Below are 6,348 nucleotides of genomic sequence, written 5' to 3'. Positions count from 1 at the left end.
ACCTGGAAGAATAAATCTGGCCTAAGACATTTGACTACCCACATTACCTCTGCCTGGACAGTGATGTTCAGTACCTATAAGGGAATTTTCCTTTGATGTCCTGGATCTCTTTGGCTACTAAGCAAACTGGAAAAAGAAGTTTGAGGTGGATTGGATCTAATAGCCACAGATAGGTTAGGTGTGTTTGGTGTGTGGCTGCTATCAGCTACATGTTAACATAGGTATTAAGTTTCTTTCATTTTTATTTAGAAGGGATATTTAGATAAGAAGGCAAAATTCTTAGGATAATTACAGTTTTAAGGCCTAGCTTAAGGAAAGAAATGTGAGTCAGTGAAGTATATCGGGAAAAGGAAAATCTGTGGTATATCTGGGAATATTTTGAACATTTTCATTTTGTTTAAGGATGTTTGAGCCATTATTGTAATAAAAGAGTGGAGCAAAGGCTAAGATTGTTTCATTTTTAAACCACATGCTGAGTCCTCTGAACTAAGATGATGTTACAAGCTTAAGTCAGTATGATCATTCTCACTGGGAGTTTGCTCATATACTAAAACTCTAATGAAAGTTTTTTGTGTTAAAGTGAAGTGTGTGCATCAATATAGCAATAAGGCAAAATGTAAATTGCAATAAGCTCCTAAGTTTCATTGTGTTGTGATGAAAACGTCTTTTGATTTGAGTTAAAATGATAAGCAGTTTCTTCACCAGAAGACAATGTCTCATCTAATCTGGAGAGGACTTTTTGGAACAGATTCAGAAGATGCAGAAGGACGTCAAATGTCTCCATGACAGAAGAAAAGAGAGGAGAAACATTGGACCATTTCATCTTCACCATTTCTAGCCTATGTGTACATTGTTTAACCTGTAACTTCCCCTCGACTCTGGAAAATGTGGCCAGCTAGAGGTTTCAAGGGGTTGAGCAAACCTGAAAGAATTCACTTAGAAAACCAATTCTAAGCCAGAGGAGAGAAACACCAGTGGCATATAACTATGCCAGTTCAGGGTGACTATTGTTTATAACTCAGTGGCCAGGATATTTGCCTGGGGAGTAGCAAATGACTAGACATGTCCAGAGGCGGGGTACATACATTTGGGACTATACAACTTAGAGATAGGTGGCCTCAGACTCATGTGAGATTAATGATGGTACCTGGATTCTTTGTAAAGTTGCACAAAAAGGGAACTTGTTACTAGAAAAGATGACTACGAGTTAATGTGGACTTGCAAGAAAAATGAGGTTGCTGACCAGATGGACCACAAATGTGAGTTTATATCACAGGAATTTGAAGAAATTTCATCAATATAAAGAAGAGGGATTGAATGGGATAAAGTCTGAGATTTCTTCAGTAGAATATTATAGATTTGAAGTAGTTGAACTGTGTGTTATGTCTCTACTGCCCCTCCTTCCCTGACAAGCAACTTAATGTTACCTTGACTGAAATGTAAAGAGTAAACTGACCCTGTCTTACCTGGATTGAAGTCCAGATGTTTCTACATTTCTTGTCCTGGAGGGGCAGAACCTATCTCTGTTTGAATTATATGGTTTTCTTTAGATTAATTTATGAATCTAGATTGTGAAGACCACATTCCTCACTAATAAGAATGGGTCAGTGGTGGGGTGGGGGTGGATCACATTAGGATAAATAGATTTTGGATTCCTTGCACTCTTTCTCCTTGTTTTAAGGCAGAATGGGGTCTGATTCTCCAGAATTGAATAAAACATTTCTCTTCATACCTTGAGAATTTTCTGAATTTTACTTAAGTTGGTAAAATCATTTAACACAACAAGGAATGGTAGAAATAGCTAATAAGCACCAGGGTGTGGGTTGAGCAATCTACTCTCAGCATCCTGTATTTTTTTATAGAATTCTCTGTAGAAGAGGAAGTTCCCAAAGCATATTTAGAGCCAGTGTAAAAGATAAAGATCTTTCATCCAAGTGGCAGACTCCAGCTAGGGCCACTGGGTCACTAACTGAAGGTTGTTAAGGCTGAGCCTTAATTGCTTCAAAATCAGACAGCAGTGTTCCAGTGCCAGGTAGTCATTTTTGAGGAGCTCTCACCTAGGAAAGGTGCTGGGGGTTTAGCCAATAGGATATCAGACAGGACGAGTCTGATAGCCTGGAGGCTCACCTGTGTCAGTCCAATTCACAATCCAAGACTAGGTCAGTCAGATTTAACAAAAAAATTTAGAGCATTCAACATGAGTGTTCTCATGTTGCATGCCTTATGGGCTAACTTATCTGTCACCCATAACTGATACTTGTCTGAGACAAAGGTTGAAGAGGCAAGAGACAAAGATTGAGAAGTTCTCCTTTCCGTATGATAGATATTTCTGAAGTTCTTAAAATTCTATTTATATCATAGCTCAGCTTCTAGATTTGGAGAGACTGCACTGAAGGGATAATGCACATTTTATTAATTGGTCTGTAGCCAAATGGTTAATTGGACACTAAAGTGTTGTTGTATTTCATCAGGAATGAAAGGTCTGAGCTTCATGTGCTTGAGTTATGTGAAATATGACAGACCATGATAGGGCTGTTTTTAACAGTTACCCATCTCAAAGAATCCACTTGTCCTATCTGAACCCTGGTCCTGTACTGATAAACTGGGGACAGTTAGGTGACTTTGTAGGTAGAGTACTGATTCCAGAGTCAGAAAGAGCTGAATTCAAATTCAGCCTCAGCCACTTACTATAAGGATGAGCCCAGAAGACCCTTAACTTTTTTTGCCTCAATTCCTCATCTTTAAAATGATCTGCAGAAGGAACTGGCAAAACTCTTTGTCACGAAAACATTAAAAGTATTCATGAAGCCTCAGAAAAACCTGAAAATTGGCTACCCAAGCACTGATCACTCAGATAGTGATTTCATTTTCTTTTGATTGATTATAGAAACTTTGGGAGATGGGCCAGCTCCTTTGTTGAATTCAGGCAATTGCAGATGTTGCTTTTCCCTGAGATCTGAAAAGTCTTTACTCTTTCATGCAATTAGAAATCAGATTTCCAAATGTTGATTATTTTCTTTTTATTAATTTTTTAAATATTTTATTTACTTTGAGTTTTACAATTTCCCCCCTAATCTTACTTCACTCTCCCAACTCCCACAGAAGGCAATTTGTCAGTCTTTACATTTTTTCCATGGTATACATTGATCCAAATTGAATATGATGAGAGAGAAATTATATTCTTAAGGAAGAACCAGAAAGTATAAAAGATAGCAAAATCAGACAATAAGATATCAGGTTTTTTCCCCCTAAATTAAAAGAAATAGTCCTTTGTCTTTGATCAAACTCCATGGTTCTTTATCTGGATACAGATGGTATTCTCCATTTCAGACAGCCCCAAATTGTCCCTGATTGTTGTACTCATGGAATGATCAAGTCCTTCAAGTTTGGTCATTGTCCCCATGTTGCTGTTAGAGTGTACAGTGTTTTTCTGGTTCTGCTCATCTCACTAGGCATCAGTTCATGAAATCCCCACAGGCTTCCCTGAATTTCCATCTCTCCTGGTTTCTAATAGAACAATCGTGTTCTATGACATAAATATACCACAGTTTGCTAAGCAATTCCCCAATTGAAGGACATTTACTTGATTTCCAATTCTTTGCCACCACAAACAGGGCTGCTATGAATATTTTTGTAAAAGGGATGTTTTTACCCTTTTCCATCATCTCCTCAGGGCATAGATCCAGTAGTGGTATTGCTGGATCAAAGGGGATGCACATTTTTGTTGACCTTTGGGCATAATTCCAAATTGCTCTCCAGAAAGACTGGATGAGTTCACACCTCCACCAAGAATGTAATAGTGTCCGAGATTTCCCACAGCCCTTCTAACACTGATTGTTATCCTTTCTGGTCATATTGGCCAGTCGGAGAGGTGTGAGGTGGTACCTCAGAGCAGCTTTAATTTGCATTTCTCTAATAAGTAATGACTTAGAGCAATTTTTCATATGACTATGAATTGCTTTGATCTCCTCATCTGTAAATTGCCTTTGCATATCCTTTGACCATTTGTCAATTGGAATATGGCCTGTTGTTTTTGACAGTTTGACTCAATTCTCTGTATATTTTAGGAATGAGTCCTTACTAGTGCCCATTATCACCACTACTATTCAATATCGTATTAGAAATATTAGTCTCAGCAATAAGAGAAGAAAAAAAAGTTGAAGGAATTAGAATTGGTAAGGAGACAGAACTTTCACTCTTTGCAGATAACATGATGGTTTACCTACAGAATCCCAAAAAAGTCATCTTAAAAACTACTAGAGGGGGCAGCTAGGTGGCGTAATAGATAAAGCACCGGCCTTGGAGTCAGGAGTACCTGGGTTCAAATCTGGTCTCAGATGCTTACTACTTACTTAGCTGTGTGGCCTTGGGCAAGCCACTTAACCCCATTTGCCTTGCAAAAACCTTAAAAAACCCCCAACTAGAAATAATTAGCAACTTTAGCAAAGTTACAGGATATAAAATAAACTCATAAATCCTCAAATTTTCTATATATGACTAGCAAGATACAGCAGGAAGAGCTAGAAAGAGAAATCCTATTCAATTTACCTTCAGACAGTATAAAATACCTGGGAGTCTATTTGCCTAGACAGACTCAGAAATGTTTTGAAAATAATTATAAAACACTTCTCATGCAAATTAAATCCGATTTAAGTAACTGGGCAAACATCAACTGCTCATGGATAGATTGAGCTAATATAATAAAAATTACCATTGTACCAAAAGTGAAGTACCTGTTTAGTACCCTACCCATCAAAATTCCAAAGAATTACTTTAATGAGTTAGAAAAAGTTGTAAGTAAATTCAAGTGAAGAAATAAAAAGTGAAGAATTTCCAAGGGGGCTTAGCCCTACCTGATCTAAAATTATGTTATAAAACATCAGTCCTCAAAATTGTGGTATTGGCTAAGAAAAAGTCATGGATCAGTGGAATAGACTAGGTGCAATAGCAGGAAACGATTACAGTAATCTGCTGTTTGATAAACCCAAAGAGTCCAGCCATTGGGATAAAAACTCCCTCTTTGATAAAAACTGCTGAGAAATTTGGAAGTTAGTAGTATGGAAGAAACTTATATTAGACCAACACCTCACACCCTTTACCAAGATAAGATCCAAATGGTTACAGGATTTAGACATAAAAAACAATACTATAAGTAAATTAGAAGATCAAGGACTAGTTTGCCTGTCAGATATATGGAAAGGGGAACAGTTTATGACTAAGGAAGAGTTGGAGAACATCACCAAAAACAAACTAGATGGTTTTGATTACATTAAATTAAAAGGCTTTTGCACAGATAAAACCACTGTAATCAAGATCAGAAGAAATGTAGTAAACTGGGAAACAATCTTTACAACTGATGATTCTGACAAAGGACTCATTTCTAAAATATAGAGAAATGGGTCAATTTTTTTAAAAAAAGCCATTCCTTTTTTATTAATTGTCCTTATACGATAAATTGTTTTTAAAGTTTGCATGTCTGCTCCTTCCCTAAAGGAAAGGTACCAAAGCAATCAGTTAATGAGTTCCCAAAGCACTAAATGGAAATGGTGAATTTATAAGGTTCGTTGCTATTTTCAGGAAGGGCAAGTTAGTCTTTTTTGTCCATATTAGGGGAAAATTTACTGACTACAGATGTACCAGGTGCTCCATGTAACCACACTCTCTTCCAGGCTAATTCCTCATTTCATCGCATCCAGATCTGATAAGAGGCTGACTAAGGCCACAGTCACACCGCCATCTAGAAGTCAAAGGAGGGGCAGCTAGGTGTACCAGGAGTACCTGAGTTCAAATCCGGCCTCAGACACTTCATAATGGTCTAGCTGTGTGACCTTGGGCAAGTCACTTAACCCCATTGCCTTGTAAAATCTTTAAAAAAAACACAACAACTAGATAATAGAAATCAAACAATATAAAATAATCAAAGCAAAATAATAACATAGAAAATGGTACAGATTAAACAGATAGATTCTTTTCAATGCTTTCTGCCTTCTCCGCCCCAATGGCCTCTCCTGGCCCTCGTCCTCATCCCTCCCCTCCCAGACCCACGGAAAGGGCATCGTGTCTCCTGGGGGAGGGCCCACAGGACAGTGCCCACGGGAGAGCCCGGATGCACACTGCCAGGGCTCCCAAGATGCACCTGGGCCCCGCTCTGGGAGGGGGGAACCGGAGGGGAGGGGCTGTCTGAGAGGAGCAGCTTGGAGGGGGGCGGGGTTTGTGGTGGGGGCGGAGCATGGGAGTGGAGAAGGCTTGGCACGTGATGGAGGGCGGGGCTCCGGCAGGCGGGGCCGATTGGGCCCCGTGGTCCTGGCGCTGCATGTGATTGGAGGATGCTGGAGTCTCGCGGGTCCC

The sequence above is a fragment of the Macrotis lagotis genome, chromosome X (genome assembly GCF_037893015.1).
Source record: "Macrotis lagotis isolate mMagLag1 chromosome X, bilby.v1.9.chrom.fasta, whole genome shotgun sequence".
NCBI lineage: Eukaryota > Metazoa > Chordata > Mammalia > Peramelemorphia > Peramelidae > Macrotis > Macrotis lagotis.
Note: the sequence above shows the minus strand (reverse complement) of the source record.